The sequence below is a fragment of the Protopterus annectens genome, chromosome 5.part0, assembly GCF_019279795.1.
Source record: "Protopterus annectens isolate FY-2018-M chromosome 5.part0, PAN1.0, whole genome shotgun sequence".
Classification (NCBI taxonomy): domain Eukaryota; kingdom Metazoa; phylum Chordata; order Ceratodontiformes; family Protopteridae; genus Protopterus; species Protopterus annectens.
In genome coordinates this window covers 1,999,272,427-1,999,294,703 of record NC_056735.1, presented here as the reverse complement: position 1 = coordinate 1,999,294,703, position 22,277 = coordinate 1,999,272,427, and positions in this window count along the sequence as shown.

The window sequence follows — 22,277 nt, the reverse complement described above, 5'->3', positions numbered from 1 at the left end:
GATCATAATGGAAGTCATAGATGAGGACATAGGGGACTTGCAGACATTAGATCCAACCCAGTTAGGCTTTGTTGAGGGCAGATCATGCCTTTTAAACTTGGTTGACTGTTTCATAACAGACACCAAGGCCATTGACAAGGGCAAGGCACTCCACACAGCGTGCAGTCTATTGCACCCAGCACCTCAGGGTATCCCGCTATTTGCTGGAAGAGACGCATATTGCTGGACACAACCTCACGGTCACTAGGGACATATATATGATCACTGACATGTGGTGACATGGCATCCAGGAACTGGTGCAGTACCCTGGAGGCTGATGCCTGTGATATCACCATCATATCGCCAGTTGGTCTCTGAAAGGTACCTGTTGCTAGTATTCTTAGGCCAACACATACCTTGGTTTCCACTGGGATGGGTTCCCCTCTGTTGGTTCTGTGTGTGAGGCGTGGCCTGCACAGCTCAACAATCTGCTGCAGGAGCTCTCTGTCCACTCTATAGCTCTACTATCTCCAGCTCATGTAACCCATGGTAGGTGACCCTAGGCCTGTATACTCTTCTCCTTCTCCTCACTCTGGGTTGTCTGTCAGCATCTGCATTATCACCACCCTCGGCAATTCGCCTATGTCTGATTATAACAGCTATGGCAGCCCCTAGCATTTCTGCTCTGAGTTCAGCTTTTTCAGGTTTCAACTCTGATAGCTTAGTTTCTGGCAGTATCTCTTGTGAGAAACAGCCTGCACTGCTCTTTGTTGTGTTTTAAGTGCTGGGTTGGGCTTCTAGTCTGCCTGTGTAATTGCCTGCTTCTAATTGTTTCCACCAATTAACTTTAGTAGTATCTTCTGGCAGTTTCCCTGTATTTTGGTTGTTTCCTATTTCCTCTCTGTTTCCTGAGGGGAGCAATGTGCACACCGCTTAAACACGCTCACAGTAACTTAAACGCTGTACACATCCCTACACGGTGTTACACGCACACATCCTTACACGGTGTTAGCTAGGCTGATTCATGCTAAAACGCTGACACCGCCTTACACATGCACACCAAGAAACCGTTGTAAACAGTTTGCAACACGCTCCCACATGTTGAACCTGCCTTACACGCACGCTGCCAGATGCACGATTTCAAGAAACTTAGAGTGTAGGGATAGCGTATGCCCTCAATTTCTTGACATTCCCAGTGTTCTGTTGGGACACACCTCCCTCCCTGGTGTCTGTCTGTCATCTCTTACCTTACATTGCCCTCCAATCTGGTACATTTCTTTCTATCCTTCCCTCCCATGATGTCACCTACCTCTTACTCTGTTCCTCCCCCTTCTCTAACTCTTACACGACTCAGAAAGTGCTCATTACTTATGTGGCAGTGTGATTCAGTATTGTAAGCCTCATTTACATAGGATTGCCTAGTAATGCTTAGTTACATATCTTACACGGAGCTTCCCTTGACAACCACTAAACGGAGGCCATATTGTTTTGCTCTGCAAGTCCCTCCATTGACATTTCATGTAATACATAAATCCCACAATTGTGGGCTTATAAGCTCGTTTTCAGTTTTAGGTAGCGCACCCGTTTGCTGGTGTGCTACAGTTAAACACATAAATCCGTGAAAAAAAAAAGTTATATAACTTTTTTGCAACATTTCATGCCAATGGCCACATATTTGGCCATTGGCATGCTTAATATAACAAATGCACCCTTTATTTGGAGCTGACATAGCTCCGTTTTAATTTTGCAGAAATGTACTCAGTTGTCAGCTGAGTACATTTCTGCAACACGTCCGTTACACGGACTGGTTTGGGCTTCGTGGATCGCTCACATACCTCATTTGCATATCTTGGAGCTGCAAATGAGGTATTGAGCATTTCCACGCCCACTCCGTGTAAGAGACGTGTTAGCTGTCTCTTACACGGAGATTTGGGCTGTTGCTGAATCAGGAGGCTTACACGGAGGCTTACACTACTCTTGAACTCCGTGTAAGCCTTCCTGAATCTGGCCCACAGTTTTACACATGGGTATATAAATGGAGTAATGCATTGATCCTTCTTGTAACAAATTAAGTCTGTCCGAGGAAAAAGATGAGCAATTTGCAAAGAGTTAGTCAACAGAGAGCTACCATTGCCTGTACAGCATGTCAGTTTTTTTTTTTAGTATTTATCAGAGCATACTAAAGCCAGAAATTCAACAAATACTGAGGAGGCGGGAATTTTAAGAGTACAGAAAATATTGCATAACAATAATTTTAAGACTTGATGTGACTGGGTATGGAGATTATTCAGTCAGAATATAAAAAGGGCATAGTAGCATATAAAGGTCAGCAGAAATAAGAAGCTGAAGAAGAGAAAAGGAAAGAATAATAAAGGAGCCAGCTTAGGTCAAGTGAGTAAAAAAAAATATAAAGTCCAAAGCATTAACGTTCTCCTAGTACAACCCATTCAACTTCTAGATGCCTGTAGTACAAATATCAGGTGGTTATAAATGTATGTAACCGTTAATTTCAGTTAAACAGAGACAGAAATTGGGAAATAAAAAAGAACACTTCATCAAGTGAATCTAGAGTGCGAAACAGAAATCTTTGTGTGTATATACTGGCTGACTCAGTATTAAAGGGATACAACACAGTTCATATAAAGATGAATATGAAATTCTTTCCACTTACTAGTTTGCTTTTAAATAACTTTTCTAATGTACCACATTGTACTTGTGTTGATGCTAATTTCAGAGATACTTTAGATAATTTGTGGTGACAGCAAACAGGAATAATTTAAATCATTTAACATGACTTTTTTTCATTTTCAGCATTCATTTTTGTTCAGAACTTGCTACATAGTGATAAATTATTGGGACGTACTGAAATATTTTTATAGGCAGATCCTTCTAAATCTGTGCATAAGAGGTTTTCTTTCAACCCATGTACTGCAGTTTCATTGCTTTGCTTTGATCTTGATCTGTTTTTTAATCCAACCTTACTCTGTTCTGATTTTCTGTGGAATTTCTAAAGTTCAACCATTTCCTCCTCTTAGATTTTATTTCTGTTGACATTGCACTGCACAGCCCTTGTGCCTTTTCTGGGATAATTGGCCCAGATGGATTAATTTGGCATCTAATTGCTCTATTGCATTTTATACTGCTGTGAGTTTTTCAGGGTCATGCCAAGAGAACAGGCTATCCACAATTCTCTCTCAGGGCTGATTGTTTTAAGAACAAACCAATGAATAATATAAATAAGGAAAGAGTCCTAAAGCATTAATCCGAAAAAGAAAAAACGCATCTTCTAGTTTGTTTATTTTATACATGCATACCTGCTGTGTGAATGGGAACTGTTTAAAATAACCAACTGCTGAATCAAAATTTATCGTATGGTGCCACTTCATATCAATTTTTCTTCTTGTGTGGGAATTGCCACAGTGTAGCAATTATTTACAACTATAAAGTAATAAGAAATATATATATATATATATATATTTATAAAATAAATGAATGAATAAATAAATATATATATATATATATATATATATATATATATATATATATATATATATTTACATATGTAATCTATATACGTATATATATATATATATATATATATATATATATATATATATATATATATATATATATATATATATATATTATATATATATATATATATATATATATATATATATATATATATATATATATATATATATATTATATATATGGGGGTTCCTATCATGTAGACAAACATTTACAAGCTCAAACCACATATGGTTAAGACCATAAGTTCAAATTTGTAAAAGTTTGTGCATTTAAATGGAAAGTTTGCCATTATGTTCAATGTGATGTAATGTTGGAGCTGGTATATTTAAGTAGCTGGGGGTGTGGGGGTTGCAGAGGGGTTTGTCCACCTTCTTACAACAATTTATTTTGTTGTATGTTGTTTTTTATTTTATTTTTATGTAGTTGAAGTTTCATAACTTCAAACATAATGGTTCAACCATTAGGTGTTTGGAGTTACGGAACTTTGACTATGTGTGTGTGTGTGTGTGTGTGTGTGTGTGTGTGTGTGTGTGTGTGTGTGTGTGTGTGTGTGTGTGTGTGTGTGTGTGTGTGTGTGTGTGTGTGTGTGTAGTTGGAGTGCGGGTATGTTGATTAGTTGTGCAGTGCTAGAGACACCAAAAAAACTTTCATGCTCTCACTCACAGTCCCCCCCACTGCCCCCACACACACAGCCACACACACACACACACACACACACACACACACACACACACACACACACACACACACACACACACACACATGCATATATACCATGTCTGTTACCATTACATTTTTTAGATTTTTTTCTGCACAAAAATGATGTCTTTTTTAGAACAGCAACTATTTCCACACGGCATCTGAATTGCTAAACTCCATAATGATGAGCTGCTGAAGCATCAGAAAATAAGGCATGAAATTGGGAAGGATAAAAACTTTACTTTAAGTATTTTTTGCTAGCCACCCCCCCCCCCAATCACACACCATGACCTTATGTATACCAATCCCATCGTTGCTCTGACTTGAAGAATGAACAAATCTCTGAAATGAAGTGAATCTTTTAACTGATCTCACTTAGAAATTGCAGTAACAATGATTTCCTGTGGGAAACAATGAATGTCATGGACCTTGATTCTGAAAGACCTGCTCTCAGTGTTAAGTGATTTACTTTTTTTTTGTTAAACAAGGAACATCTTTATTAAATTATCACTTATGACATAGGCAAGCATACATTTATATAAATGAACACAAACCATATTGACATAATTTTAATTACAAACATTATACATAATTTATAATCTACCTAATCATTGTCAGTCAAACATTACTTAGCTCATTTAAATCCTGCTTTCTTTTAAACCTCATTCCTCCCCCCGTATGTGTTGTTCCCACTATTCCTGTTTTTTTCAGTGTAATTTGTTCCTACTCTTTTCTAAAGATCCCAATTCCAGTTGTTTTATCACTGCTACTATATTCACTACTTCTACTACAGTTTATTCAGACTTTGATTTCCATTTTCTCTTAACTGCTTTTTTGGCAGCCACCATAATTAGACTCAGCAAGGCCTTACTATGTCTAGGCAATTCTGATTCTGTATTGTAGCTTAGAAAAATCATTTTCCTAGGTACACCAATTTGCTCACCAAGTATCTCGGATAGAGTAGTCAGCAAGGAATTTTTAAAGGCTGCCAGCTCCTTACACGCCCAGAACATATGTTCCCAATTGCCTCTTTCTTCTCCTTCATACTTTCAATATTTACTGTCCACATGAGGAAGAATTCTCTGGAGTCCACTTGGGGTATAAAAATAGCTATGTAAGCAGTTACAAGCAAAAATTCTAAATGTAGACTTTGTTGCATATTTGGGAGACATACATATAGCCTCCATTGTTTCTTTGTGAATTACTTACCCAACCTCTCTTCTCAAACCTTTCTAACCGCCTCTGATCGATTCTTATAATTATCATGCAATATTTTATAAACTCTACTAACTATTCCTTTTTCTAACAGCAACTTATAGATTCTACTAAAAACTCTACCAGTGCTGGTCTATTTCTTTCTCTTTCTCTATACTCTGATATCAATCCTTGATAGGAAAGGCAATCGCTAACCTGCAGTCCAAATAAATTATTGGCTTCTTCCCATTTTATTACCTTTTCCTCTCTAGGTATTTGCTCCCAGTACCTTAGTTCCTAAGGGCAATCTATGCATTATTACGCTTACTAGGGGGACCAGATTCCAAAACACCTGCTCTCAGCCTGCCCCATGTGCACTGAGAGCAAATCTTTTGAACTGAGGCATGGATTCTTTGGCTTTTTTTTTCTTGAGGAACTTTGCCTCGATCAGCTGTAGTGTAGCCTATCATCTCTTATCTTTACTATGTTTTCTTAATTTTACAGATATTGTTTATATACCAAACAAAGTGTTTAACGATTTATATATTTTCTCATTATTATTCATTTTCAAGGATATGTTGTTGTTCACAGTGATCTGACTTCCTCATTTTCAAATTCAGTGCTCTTTGTTTGTCTTTGTTTATGTGCAGTATTTTACATCCCAGTGTGTAATACTACAAATATGTTTTATAACAATCCAATAACCAAAATGATCAGGACAGCTAAACGATTCTGGATACAACTTTTATTGAAAAAACATTTAAAATGTAAGCACTTTCATCTATCTTATTGTAGACATCTTCAGAAAAATAAAAAATACCTAAAAAGGCCATAACATCATGAAAGAACTCACTAAAATACCACCTTTTGTATCAAACAGGAAGTATGTAGCAATGTATATATAAAAAAAAAATCCATAAAATGACCTGTGCTATTTGAAAAAAGAGATAGTCATATAAAACATTGCAACCCTAACAAAGCACTTTAAACAAGAAGAATATGAAAAGAACTAAGGAATGCACTTTAAAATATAATGTAAAAACTCAAAATATACAAGCTTTATATTCAGCTCTCTTTATTTAAACTTAAACTTGCAGTATCCAAACAACTGTCAACATAGCCCTCTATACGATGACAGATTCTACCATTCATCTTTCTGTGCTGTTTTAAGAAACTCTAAAAATCATTTGCAACTTTGTAGCACTGAAAACTGTTAATAAATAAGGCATAAAAAAACTAAGAAACAAACTTTTAAAATATGAGATTGTAACTTCAAGTTTGCAATCTTCGTATTTCAGTTCAGTAGTTATAGATACTGCTTCATTTAAACCTGGCAGGCTTGTGGCACACAAATGTAACTACCAACCTTGCTCTTTATGCTGTAACAAATTCTAACAGTCACCTTTATTGTTTGTGTCTGTAATCCTTTCAACATCTAAACATGGAAAAATGTTCACATCTTGTTGCATGTTTTGCTAGGGCACTTTTGTTGTCTCTCTTGTTAATACTATACAAATGTTGGTAGATACATTTGTTAAGTGAGTTGTTGGTCTTACATATGTAAAAGGTTGTACATGACTGACATCAGGCAAAATGAAGAACTTTAGATGTGTAGCAAAATTGTCTGCCCTTAGTAAGCCATCTTATAACATCCCACAGCATCCTTCTGTAGTTATTTTCTATATACATACATTGTTTGCACCGTCCACATTTAAATGTATCAAAACTTCCAGTTGATTATTTTTTTATCTGGTCTCTCTAAAATTCTCTTAAAGTTTGGGTGATTCTTGTACGTACAAGAAGGGATACAATCATAGCTTCATAGGTTCATAGGTAAGTACTAGGCTATCTGCCAGATGGCATCTATAAGCCTAGCCAGAATGCGTTGGCAGTGACCTTTAAAGTCACTTTCATTCTGAACTAGAGCCCATTATTTTATAATAATGTTCCTAATATCTAATGTATCCAAAGAATAATGTATAATAAAATTGTGATTACTTTTATTCTTTTGTACACCACTAGTAGCTTCTGTTGTACATAAACCATTGTATAAAATGGGAGCATACGTCTTTGATCTGTCTGTCCAGATTTCTTCCCTAATACTCTCTACAGGCTATATATGGTATCCATGATCAAAACATCTATTTTTTAGTATGTTGAACTGCCTTAGACACTCATTATTGTTTGATGTTAACCTAGAAATTCTTGCAGATTGGCTTTTTAAAGCACCCTTCTTTTGATGAAAGGGATGACAACTCCTGAAATGCAAGGATGAGTTACAGTGTGTAGATTTACAGTATATAGCTGTATTTAATGTGCCATCACTATTCTTCACAAGTTCAGCATACAAGAAATGTATCTTATATTCATCAATCTGTGGATTTCTCCAATTCTGTTGTAAACACCATTAACTGATGTAAGGTACCTGATCAAACAAAATGATGTCATGCAAAAAACAACAACTTTTGCAATACTGAAAAAAGCCAAGTTTAAATACCACATCTTTTCCTCATTTTAATAAAACTGTATTTGCAAAAGTTGGGGCACAAGCCACTCCCATTGCCACCCTACAGATCTGTTTTAAAGTATTCTCCATCAAAAAATAGAAAATTGTTCTAAGTATTGTTTACATAAAATCAGAGAGAAGCTTGACAGTATTATCAGTAACTAAATGAGAGCCCAAAATAACATCACTGAACCATAATAAACCAGCTTCATGTGGAATCACTGTGGATAAAGTTTTGACATCTAAAGTAACCAAGAAATTATTTCCACTATGCAAATTTCTCAACTTGTTAACAAGGTCCCATGAGTCCATAAGGACATATGGAAAATCTTTGAAAAGACATTTCGATTTGATATCTATAAATTTTGCAGAGGGGTCAGTAACCGACCCACATGCTACCACTATTGGACCTAATGGTGGGTCTAATAAGTGCGACTGTATTTTTGGGATACCAAATATTTTGAGAGTAATCAGAAAAGACACCTTGAGAAAATTATTTAAGTCCACAGAAATGTAATCAAAATGTAGTAATTCTTCCAACCACATATCACTAGAACCATATGCAGTGTAGATGTCATTCAAAGAATCAGATTGATATACGTTGGTATCTTAGGTTCATAGGTTCATAGGTGTGTACTAGGCTAATGGCCCTGGAGCCTTTACAAGCCTAGCCCATAGGATTACCCTAGCATCAAGCCACCCAATCTTAGTTCCCAGTGCCTCTGTCAATAAAGCCACTGGAGTGATTCCCCAGGGTGAATTTTCTATTTCCCATCCACCCATCAAGATTTCTCTTGAAGAGGGCCAGTGAGGTGTTCTGTTTGACATGTATGGGAAGTCTATTCCAGAGCACGGGCATTCTCTGGGCTATGAACCTGTCCCTCCAGCATGTTCTGTTGATTGTGGTAATGAGGTTGAGGTCCCTGGAGTATGTGGTGTGCAGGGAATGGGATTTCTGTAGATGTAGCATTTCTAACAGAGCTGGGACAGACAAGGCTTTGTAAGTAAAGCAGAGATCGCCTTGAAGTATACGATATGAGACAGAGAATAGTCGGAGCTTTTTGAGTCTGTCCATAAAGGACAAGTGTTTAAGGCCTAGGATCTTCTTTGTGAGATAGTTTTGTGGCCTCTCTAATTGTTGCAGGTGTCTAGTGAGGTACATGCCAAATGGAGCATTGTACTTGATGACTGGCCTAATGAGGGAAGAGTAGAGTGAGACAATAACCTCTTTCTTCCTGGATGCAAACCCTTAGTAATGAGATGTGCCACATAGAAGGACTTTCTAACAACAATGGCAATGTGGTGGTCAAAAGAGAGGTTGCTATCAACCTGTGTTCCCAGATCTCTTATAACGCCTTCTATTTTCAGTGGACTACCATCGACATAGTAATTCATGTGAACAGGATTTTTCCCAAAGGGGATGATGACACATTTTTTGGCATTGCACTTAAGACCCTTGTTCTGACACCAGTCATTGGTCTCAGTGAGGATTTTCTGTAGGATGTCAGCATCACTTGGGGAGTTAATAATAGCTCCCAACATGCAATCGTCTGCAAATTTTGTCAGCCAGAGTCCCTTCATGTTGGCCTGGCCGTCAGAGAAGTAGATACCAAAGAGGAGAGGACCCAGGACCAAACCCTGTGGGACTCAACTCATGACTGGTCAGCAGTCTGACTTGGAGTCAGCTACTTTGACACTGTGGGTTCTATCTGTGAGCCAGTTTGCAACCCACCTAGTGATATAGGGGTTGATGCTCAGCTTACTGAGTTTTTCTATGATTCCTGAGTGGGGAATGGTATCAAAGGTTTTGGCCAGATCAAGGTAGGTTGTATGAACCACCTTGCCTTCATCCACATCTCTGGTGACTGACTCAAAGAAGTCTATCAAATTGAGCAGGCATGATCTACCCTTCACAAAACCAAACTGTGTGGGATCCAGAGTTTGGAGATTCCCTTCATCTTTGTTTATTAGGTCCATGATGATGCATTCCATAGCTTTGCATATCAGACTTGTCAGGCTAACAGGGCAATAGTTCCCAGGGTCTGTAGTTGATCCTCCTTTGTGGAAAGGGATGACTTTAACATGCACCATTCAGTAGGGACAAAGCCTGAGGTTAGGCTGTGATTGAACAGGGCACACAGGTGAAGTGCCTGTTCACTCTGTAGTTCATGTAGAACACAGCCAGGGATATTGTCAGGTCCCATAGAAGCTGTATTTTTGGCCTTGGACAGTGCTGTTTTAACCTGTGCAGCAGTAATACTGGGTACCTGGCAATCTACTGGTATTGTGAGTGGTCCTTTTGTGGAGGAAGACTGGGATAAAGTTGACATTAAATCTGTCGGCTAGTATATTGGTAATATATTTTAGCTCAATATAGGAGGTACCATTGTGCAGTAGCTCAGAACAAATCTGTGTTTTGCCGTGGAGATTCTTTACATAACTATAGAAGGCCTTGTGGTTGTCTTTACTATCTGCTGCAATTCTGTTTTCATATTTAGCTTTAGAGGATTTGATGAGAGATCTCAACTTTTTGTTGAGGCTGATAAGGGAGTTTTTCCAATCTTGGGACTTCACATTATTCCCAGAGGTTTGTCTCTGCACGTAAGGCAACTGCCAGGTCTCAAAAAACATTCCAAAAAACAACTTAGACCAGCAAACAATGGTGCCCCTTAAAAAGATATACTTCAATACTAAATAATGCCAAAAGGCACATAGAAAAGGCAAAAAGCCTACAGTACAAAAATCCAAACTAGTTTCGGCTTGTAAGTTAAGCCTTCATCATTAGAGAAAAGATGGATCATTAATTTGGGTGGCCTTTTTTCCACATCAGTTAACTCCTTCTGTTGTAAAGTTTGTTTATGGCAGGGGACCACCAGATTGGCTTCCTTTTTTTGGAGGAGAGCATCTTGGTTTTATTGGGTATGGTGAGATCTATGCATTTGTGTATGTGTTCGTACAGTGCATTGGTGTATGATTCAGTGGTCATGCAACTATTATCCATTTGCATGGGTGCCGCACAATTGGCCACCTCTGTTTTTAGGAGCCCAGACTGAGCTTTGGAGAAGTTTTTCATAGTGGTTACCTTTGTTGCGGGGGGGGAGGGTGGATTTCCAAGGTGATTAGTTTGTGGTTGGATCTAACCAGGGAGTAGCTGACTATTTGTGTAGAGCAACTGTTGCCGATGTTTGTAATGACCAGGTCAAAGATGTTGCTAGCTCTAGTGAGGGTAAGAACGAGCTGGTCCAGGGCACTGGAATTAATAAATTTCAAGAAACATTGGGCAAGTGTATTGATACATGAGGAGTTTTCCCATTTAAAGGAGGGGTAGTTGAAATCATCCAGTATGAGAATGTTAGGCTGGACCCTAGTATTCTCCAGGTTGGTTAGGAACATGGAGTGTGAGTCTTGGGACATGGTTGGGGACTTATAGCAGGCTATGACCTGAATCGCTGCCTTAGCCAATGTTAGCTGCACCTGAAGTATCTCTGATGTGTTATATTGGGCTACCAGTCTGGAGGTGTGTGCATCCTTTATGAATATTATCTGTTAACAAGGTCATTCTACTAGTATAATCAAAGAAGTCTATAATAACCAGACTGCCCTCTTTCTTCAGTTTCATACAACAAATGTTATTGTTGATGAGATTTTCCAGTAACTGTTTTACAGAATATGTGAGATTATAAAACAAACAATGTCTTTTTGTTACCAAAAGTTTTTTAATCTTAATCTCTCAAACATTTTCAATTGTATTAATAACTGGATGAAGGGGGGGGGGGTTGAATGTGCTTTTCCATTTCAAGTTATTTTTAACATTTTCATTGTTCATCTTGTCTCCCATTAAAATTGTTAAATTCATTTTTCTTGTAAATAATTTAAGATTGATTAAAGATTGTTCCACACTGGCACTGCCTGAAGGGATAAAAGTAAAACCTTTTAAAAATAAATAATGATGTTCAGGTTAAATTTAAATGTATGTGTAGTTATTAATGTTGAAATTGTAATAATTCATAACAAACACCATTTCAGAAGACATAACACCTTTGTCACAATTCACCAGAAGTTGAATCTGTTGGAATATGTGTTCTTGGACCAGTATGTTCTGTTCACCCCCTTCTTAAAATGACTTGTTTGTTCCATATTTGTCTTGTATCTGTTAGCTATTCTGGCAGAAATTTTCAGAGGTTGTAATCTTAAGGGGATTTCAGTTTTCACAAGCACTACCATATTGAAATTCAGTACATTGAATCACCTCTTTTTCCTTTTTTAACAGACTTAGGGTTTGGGTATGCACATTTGGTATTATATTCATGGTTGTCTCTGTCTAATTTCTTGTCCTTTCTGCTTTTGACTGACACTATATTTGTAGTAACTTGTTTAAAAATATAACTAAAAGAATGCTTGAAGAAGATGGATACAGCTTCAAAACAGCATGCGTGAGGACTACAGAACAGATTTGTGGCTGAGTCAGAAATGGCAGAAAGGGAAATAAGGTACATAATGAAAGCTGGTGGCAGAATGCAAATGTCCAGGAAGTAATAAAAAGAAAGAAAGAGTGCAGTAAAATGTGAGTGATAGAAAAGATGGACCAGGCTAAAAGGGAATGCTGGAAAGCTAGCAGAGAGGCTAAGAGACAAGTTGCAACATCAAAGAACAAGGCATCAGAAGCACTCTACCAGCTTCTGGAGAGTGACTCAGCAGATGGTAGAAAAAAACCTCTATCAGGCTGCAAGGCAAAGACAGAAAGATAAAGATAGTCAGACACCTTTCATTAAGTGATGCCAGCAGCAGCCTACTTACTTGTCCACAAGATGTCAACAGCAGATGTGTGGAGTACTTATAGCAACTTCTGAAAGAAGACATCACAAAGAAGCTGTAGTGTTCCAGATAGAGCCTACAATGAAAGAAAAGGAGGAGCACATCATAGAAGAAGTAAGAACACAACTGAGGAAACTGAAGTTAGGGAAAGCAGCAGGCTCAGATGAGGGCACAGCAGATATGATAAAGATGGTGGGTGAGACAGGAGAAAAATGGCTCCTGAGAGCACTCATGCAATTAAGGAGAGAAAGGTGTTTCCCACTTGACTGAAGAATAAACATATTACTGCCAGTGCTCAAGAACAAAGGGGACATTCACAACTGTGGACATTGTAGAGATACCAAACTCCAATCACACTGCATGAAAGTCCTGGACAGAATGACTGATAAATGAATACACAGACTAGTAGAACGTAAGATGGAAGATGAGCAGTTCAAATTCAAATCAAGATGCAACACAGCTAAACCAATGTTTGCAGTAAGACAGATACTTGAGAAGATGCTAGAGATGAGAAAAGAGTCCTACTGTGCATTCCTAGTCTTGGAGAATGCATATAACAATATTATGAGAAAGCTGATTTGGGCAGTCCCGCTTTGATTTGAAGTCCCAGAAACACTGGTAGAATTAGAGCAGGTTATGTACAAGGACCCAGTAACTTGGGTACAAACAGTGTTCAGTCTCTCAGAGGGGTTGTCAATAAGAGTGGGTGTGTTTCTGGGTTCAGCATTGAACCCACCGTTGTTCAGACTTGTGAGGGACTACATTAACACATATGTTGTATGGGAGAGATCAACAATGTTACTGTATGCAGATGATGTGGGGTTACAGGTAGACTCTGAGCAAGAACTTCAACAAAGCATAGGGAAATGGAATGCAAATCTGAAGGCACATGGGATAAAACTGAGTACGGATAAGACAGTTGTAATGACAGCAAATGGAGGACATCAGAATACACTGAAAACTGATATATACAGGAACATAGTGTAACAGGTTAACAGCTTCAAGAATCTGGGTGGGGTGGTTGAGGAGAAGGGAAGTCTAAATAAGGGTGTCAAAGCTAAAATCAGAGGGACACAGAATGTATGACAGAAGAATGCCAAGGAAGTTGAAAAGTAGGGTGAACAAGACAGTACTACTGTATGGTGGAGAAACCTGGGCAGTAAAGACAGAGCAGTTGAAGATGGAGACCATACCTCTCTACTGTCCAACTTTTTACAGAATGTCCAGATTTTTGTCTCATATGTTTTGTCTATTCTTCATAAAATCTGTGTTTTTCTGGCAAGTTACTGGGGTAATTTTTGGATTGAAGTCACTAAATAAATGCATTACCTGCCCTCATTTACCTCCTCCTATCACATTAACCTTATTCCTCAAAACTAAACTACCATTAGTCACTGTAAAATAATGGAAACTATGTACCATTCTGTCCCTATCATTCTAGTTTACTTACCAAGGAACTAACCTTAACTGCACAAGTAGTTTCCTAACTCCAATATGAGTTTCAGACTTCAGACAACTAGTAACCAGAAAAATGTATGCAAACATACGTACAACTCAAAGCAACTATGAAACAAAAACAAGGTCAATGTAGTCCAAAGCAGCAGGTAAACATAACCAAAAAAATCACTTTATTAGGACTATGGTTAAGCACTTTTGTCCATCCACATGGACTTCTTCAGAACAACAAAACAACTACAACTCTCTCCTTAGATACTCCATCAATTAAAACATAACTAAAAGGTAAAATACAAAGTAATTAGGAATTGTTAATTGTCAGTGGGTTATTAAAACCAAAGGGCCAATATAAGTGTGCAGTACGTTGTGAAGTTAACACTTGAAAATCATCCATAAAATACTGTTCATTAAAAACTTCTCCATAAATATCAGCATCCAAAACAACTCTTCAATGGGGAAATCATAAACATATGAAATTGTAGAAATATAAAAAAATATAAAAAAATTATGGAAATATGAAAAATTATGAAGATGACAAAATGCTAAATAAAAATTCCACTTCATAGTTTTGTTGCTCGCATTTTCAACACTGAAACATGGTCACTGAGAGCTGGATTAACCACAGTGTCCAACCTGAGTTTCCAGAAGAGTTCCTTGTATTCCAATCTATTTTCCCAGGCTCCTCCTCTGGCATCCGCTGGGACAATTTCTAAGATGCCAAATACAAATTTCTTAAAATCATCACAAATAAAAGAGTGTATAGAGCGTTATTCGAGTTGGCCTTTCTCATGTCATACAAATGCTCATTAATCCTCTTGGCCAGTTTCCAGTTAGTCTTACCTACATAAAAAGAACAGCATCGGTTACAAAGTGTTAAATAAAGTAGCAGTGTTAAATTACAGTCACCTCTCCTAAATGTAATAGTTGTTTGACAATAATTGTTTAGCTTAAACACCCCCCTCACAACCATGTACTGACAATGATTACATCTACCACATTTGGTGGAACCTGTCCTATAATTCTGTTTACCCTTTTCCAACACTTCCTTGATGTTGTTATAGACCTTGTAAATAAAGGTTGGCTTATCACCCAAATGCCGGTAAAGGTTCTCATCTGTTTACAAGATGGCCTAATTGTGGGAAATAATATTTATCACCCTAGTACTTAATCCAGCTCTATTGGTAGCCATTCCATGGTGAAAATTTCCCAAGTCTAACTGTGTGCCCATGCCAATTTCATTCAACAAATAGGCTTTATCTAGAATGCAGTGAAACTTGGTCTCCCTTTTCTCCATAACTTCCCTGTCTGTAATAACTCAAAGGGGTAACCTCTATCCAAAAACATAGCAGTCATATTCTCTAACTCCTTCACAAAGAGCTCCTCATTAGATGTCATTCTGGCTACCCCAATGAATGGGTTTATATCGGAACATTGAAGGCTGATAAGTCTGGAGCTCACAACTTCGAACTACAAACCCCGTAAGCTGACAACATCAAACCGCAGAACGGAGAATGCCATAGAGTAAGGGAAGGGAAGATTTCCCTTTACTGTACTATAGTGCGATCTCTGAGTTGGTATATTTAAGTAGCAGGGGGTGTGGGGGGTGCAGGGCGGCCTGCCCCCCTGCATAGAGTGTATTTTGTTTTGTTTGGGTAGTTAGTATTTTTTTTTTTTTTTTGTATGTTTGATGTTGTCAGCTTTTGAGGTTTGCAGTTCGAAGTTGTGAGCTTCAAACTTGTAAGCTTTCGGTGATCTGATATAGACCCTAATGAACTGGCCCTTCTTGAGGTTTCTCTTGCAGTGCATAGGGTGACCACTATTAAAGTGAAGATAGGAGTTAGAGAATGTCTCTTTTCTAAATATACTAGATGTCAGTTCGCCAGGTTCCACTGTAAGTTGGACATCTAAAGAAATGTGTGGTCTGTGAATTCTTTTGTGTGTGTATTTCAAAAAATCTGTGATACTGGTTAAATACATAAGAAAGGAAGGGGGCATTTAAACAATGACTTCAGTAGTCCCAATCTGTCATATTTCAGGCTATTTAGGAGGCATCCTGAAATATTATCAAGGTACGTCGATGTAGTGTTTTTGGACTTAGTAAATGCATCTACTACCTGATCCCAACTGATAGTTGTGGGGTTGGTGGATGTTATTTCTGAATATAATGGGGTTAGCCAGGGACACAGAACTGATATTTGTTACAAAGGAGACAGCTGTGTGGTCTGAAATACTAGACAGGACACCACACTCGGGAAGGGATAGCATTTTCCCATGTTTATGAGTACCAGGTCAAGTTTGTTTGCACCTCTAGTGGGTACATAAACTATCTTGTCCAATGTGCTTGTTTTTACAAAGCCCAGAAATCTCTGGGTCTGTAGGTTTTGGGGTCATGTAAATATCCAAGTTTATAGTGAGGTAGTTGAAGTCAACCATGATTGTCGTATTGAGCTGAATGGTGAGGGCCTGCAGTAAGTCCAAGTAAGAGTTGTGAATTTCTTGGGTAACAGAAGGTGACCTTTAGCTTGCAAGAATATCATATCATACTTTGTATATGGAAAACGGATATGGAGAAGTTCAAGTGCATTATCCTGTTTGACTAGTCTTGAGGAGAGTTTGTTGTTGATGTAGATTGAGACAACTCCTCCTTTGGTCCCATGCTGTGCAGTAGCTGGCCTGAATATGTGGAAAGCAATGTAACCCTGCACTGTTGAAGTGCACTCCATGGGTTTAAGTCATGTCTCAGTAATTGCAGAGATGTCCATATTCTTCAGGGTGAGGAGAGACTGGAGAGAGTTGAGGTTCATGGCACTGAGTAGTAACACCATTAGATTTGCTTGGGTTGTTTTTGATAATTGGTCTTATCACAGAGGTAAATACATCCTTTCTTACTTTATTATTTCTTGTTTCAAGTGTATTCGAGATCAGACCTACCTGTCAGGATTGCTCTGTCTTTAATCTCGAGAACATGGTGTTTAAAATTCATACCACTAATTTGTTCCTATTGTCTACTCTTTTCAATTTAATGTCACCTATTTGAATTTCATATGTGTTATTTCCAATAAGGTAAAAGGTAAATTGAAGGGCTGCCCTTGTGGCCCATTCTTCTCTTCTATGCATGTAACAATATAGCATACGCACATCCTCACTATTGTCAATTTGTGTTCACACTTTGCAGATGTCTGCATGTTTTCTAAGCCTAAATATCTAAGATGGAGGTATCTCTGAAAATAACAGTTTAAAAGCATAGGTGCAAGCAGAGACACCTGTAGCTGTTTTAGGCTGGAATATTCACCTTAAAATGCAACTCACTGTTACCTTTTAGTAATTTAGTTGGAGATCCATTTTGATATGTATGTGTTTACTCCCGTTCTTACAGGGCATCTTATTGTATAATCATGACGTAGACAGTTAAAAGCTTTTGACAAATCCAGATAAACAAATGCACCATTTTTCTTTGGTCCCTTAAAGCTGACAATGAATTTGACACATCAAGAATAATATTCCCTTCAAGAATTCATGTTGGCTATTATCTAAATTATTCCCATAAATATTACTTGTTGTGAACAAACCTAATATGTATCTATCCATGAATGTCCCAACAACAGACGTGAGACTTATGGGTCTGAATTTCATTTGTCAGCTTTATCTCCACCCTTGTGTATGGGTAAAATATATGAAATTTTCCAGTCCTTGAGAACAAATCTATTTAAAATACTATAAAACATTCCAGTCAATGGACCTGTCAAGTTTTCAGAGAGCATGCTAATGATGTCACCAGTTAGTTCACCATGCCCTATTGAACTTTGTTTCTTAACCTTCTCTAGTGAGGCTTTAACATCTTATTCTGATATCATGGGACAAACTTCACAGTGGTTACATTTAATGCTGGTAGCTTCATCAATGTTCATATTACAGTTATTTGTCTCAGAAATGTAGGTAATGAAGGTTTCTGCCATTTCCTTGTTTTTCAAAATAAGATCAGATTCATCTATATGATCCTATTTTATCACTCATGTTACTTTTAGCTTTCACATTTTTAAAAATGCTTTCTATATCTGGTAGATTTATTAGAAAATTCTTATACTTCCTTTTTTTCTTTAACCTTAAGACAAACTTTAACCATTTAGGAATAGTGGTTAATCTTATTTTATTGTACATAGAACAAAAACATTTTTCTCATTTAATAATTTAATTAAAGATGTACACCATGGTTTCCTATTCTTTCCTCCCTTTGTTTGTAAAATTCTAATTTAAAAAAACAAATAATCTCCATGGTATCCCTAAAGTCTCAACCCACTAAACAAGTATAGTGAGCCCAAAAACAAAACAGTGTAAGAAACGTCTCTGTATGGAAAATTTTCAATTCATATATATCTAGTTGATCACTATATATTAATAAGCTCAGACAATGGTAGTGGAAGTAACGAACTTAAACTCATCCTAAGTCATAAAGTAATAAAAAATATATTTTTAAATATTATACAGAATTAATAAGCATTTTGAAAGTAATCCAAGGAGAGTAGACAGTCTGTCTCAAGTCAAAATCCTTTATTAAGCAGATAGACAAGTGATCCAAGTAAAACAAAAATAACAGAATAATAGTTTCATCACAAACTTTCAAACTATATATACTTTTTATCAGGTATGGGAATGGTTTATTGTGCTGTAAAACACAATGTATTGATATACATGTTAACAAATTCACATCCCATCAGTGTGATATTCAAGCTGGTCATGCCTACTTAGTAGCTGTCATAATAATGTAACCCTTATGTACTTTAAATAAAATTAGTAATGATTTGGTACCTCTTATTAACCAGATTATTAAGTCTGTGATTTTATCAAAGACAATATACTACATGGTTGGCCATATTTAACCTTAGACCATTTAGCAATCTAAAAATTTATATATACATACACATTTTGCATGCAAAAAATCCATTGTGTAAACCATATTTTGTTTCCATAACCTATTGTTAGCAAAGATCCCTTCCATCCGTCTAGACTTCTTTAGGTCTGTGTACATGACCCCTAAAAATCTATCTATAAAAAAATAGTAAAATTGTATAATTAGCTAGTATAATTTCAAATAAAGTGGAAAAAAGAAGAAAAAAGAAAAAAAAAAGTGTGATGATAGATATAAAATATACACTTCTATTAAAAATTATTTACCATGGTATTTAAAACCAACTATAAGAATAAAATAAAATAAAATTAGTCATGTAAACAATGTGGTAATTTTCTAAGTTCCAGTTCACTTTTAAGTGAACAGTAGTAGTTTAGTCCAGGCTTCCTGAAAGAGTTCACCTTTAATTGCCACATGAGTTCATGTTTTTCCAGCATATTCAGGATGTCTCCTTCAAGATCACCAATGTCTAATGAGATCCAGTATCTGGTGTGTTTTTATGCAGAGCAAGGTGTTCCACTTTTGCATTATTTTTACATCCAGAGTGGATTTCTGCCAGATGACACGAAATCCTATGCTTACGTTTATTTGCAGTCTTCCCACATAAAATTCATCACATTCCTTGCACTGAACCCTGCAAATTACTTTTGTAGTGTTACAGTCACCCCCTGCACTGGTCAATGATTTTCTTTAAATAAGGGCTATAAAAACTATCACCTTGCTGTATAAAGATACAAAATAGACAATTAGCTTCACATCTTTTAGTGTTTCTCTCATATAGTTTAGGTTTAAATTCATCAAAACTTCTAATGTTTCTGGCCTTCTTGTAAACAAAGAATAGGGTTTCACCTAAGATGCTAATTAGATAAGGATTTCCTGTGACAATGGTCCAGTTTTCTTTAGTAACATTTTTGATACTGTGATAATCCAAAGTGCATGTCAAGATGCAGCTATTTTTTGTATTTGTTATTCTCTGTGAACTTTCTTAGCATACTCCTACTGGGGAGATTGAGTAAAGGTGCTTCAGTCCTTTTTAGTACTGTAATGGGTTCCAGGATGTTTTTTGACATCTGACTTTCATAGCCTCTCACTAGGAAATAATTCTCAAAGTTGTTCAGGTTTCACAAAAATGGTTCCATCTTGGTGGTAATTCTAGCTAATCTATAGCCCTGAGACTTCATCACATAATACTTGGTTTATTTTTTTTCAGGATGCAGACTTTTACTGTGGAGTAGTAAGTTAACCCTTGTCAGTTTTCTGAATAGATCAGTGGTGATTCTGTTATTGTTGGTGTTCTTGGAAATTTGCATATTGGAAAGTGGTTGAAGTATAGCTGTGGGAAGAGGTAAACTTTAGGAAGGGGGTTGTTTGATTGAAGGAAGTGATAAAATCTCCAAGCTGCAAGGTGTGACTTTCCCACGCAATAAAAATATTCCCCGGGATTCATGAAGCTCAGCGCAAGGCCAGCATTAGGCTTGCGCCAAACGTGCGGCGTGCAGATGGCACAGTAGCGCCATATGCATATTAATGAAGGCATGCTGCCGCCGCATCCACGTGCATAGGAAACGAGCACGATTGCATGGGGTGTGTCAAAGCTCTGCACGGAGGCGTGGAAATGTCGGCTGTTCATGTGCAACCTAAAATGCTGAATATTAGAGTCTGCCTGCAATAGTAATCACACCTGTCAGTGTCCGTAGATACTGAAACATATGAAAAGCATGCAAGACAGTTCTTGCGAACAGAAAATTAAGAAGCAAACACAAATGCACGTTAGCGAATATCGAGTCTCCATGACTTGAACAAATGACATTTAAAACCGTGTGCCCGTATTCTAATGCAGTCTTGATAGTTATACCAAGTGGAAGTGAAACGCATTCTGTTAGCGCGTCGCCAATAGCTAAGTTTAGCCCAATGGTTAGGGTTACCATCCACATTGTGAGGGACAGTACACATCTGGGCAGTTGTGTCCATACCAAAACCATTATAGATGTTGAATATCCTGCGACCGTATGACATAATTATGTCCCACATCGCATGTGATAGTCACATACAATAGTAATTTCCGTATGTAACATACCACATGTTACAAGAAATAGAATAAGCAAGTAAACAAAACAGTAGGAGCATATAAACTGCTACAACAATAAGCTAACATGTAGGCATAAAACATAAGTACTATCCGTTGTACTGACCGTGGGTATGTGTTGTCCTGTAGAATCTGATTTGTGCCCGGAATATATCCCATTCTGGCCATAAGAAAAGGTGGCAACCCTACCAATAGTCGGAGCATTCGGCCAAAATCTGCCCATTTGCAGTCCAAGCTGTTCTTCTCAGGATGTGTCAAAGATGAACGGGTATCACCCAGGTGTACCTACCATGTCATGAAAGATAAGTATTTGTGTGTACCTATGTGGGTGATGTACAGCATGTGGAAGGTGAAAAAGCTAGGGTAGTCCTCACAACCATACAGGTACCAGAGATATATAGTGTATGCAATGTGTTCCCTTGACCGTGCCATGGGCCATCAACCAAAGAAGGGATGGATGGAGTGTGTAGAATATGGGTGTGGGGGATGGGTAATGTAATAATCCGCAAAGGTGAGACTGTGTTGGATGCCCAATAGGTGAACTGAAGGTGTATGAGGGAGCAGTGGGTGAATCAGAAAGAAACACAAAGAACAAACATACACATCCGCAATACAACCTGACAGACCATACTGTAGAACACATTCACACAAACATATGAATCTTAAAATGTGCGATACACATGTACAGAAACGTCACCGGCACATACCCACATAATGGTCTGGATGGAATTGAGCCATCCAACTGCAACACACCTGGATGCATAATTAAATACCCATCATCCCCTCTACAGCACACAACCCACCCCCATTACTGAATGTCCACCAAATCCAGCCATACTCTGGCTACTAGCTTGGTGCAGCCATATCTGCACATAGTGACCACTACTCATATATAGTAGGCAGTGTCATCCTAGGCAGTGTCAAGATTGCAAACTATGTATCCCTTGCATGTAAAACTCTATCACATTTTCGTAAGTCCAAAAAAATCAAAGATCGTTTGCGTGTTCAATTTTTGGATATCCCTCATGGGATAAGTATCCTGTGTAAACATCAGACTTTATATCACGACACAATGTCCAGTCCTGTAGACATCTGGACACAAG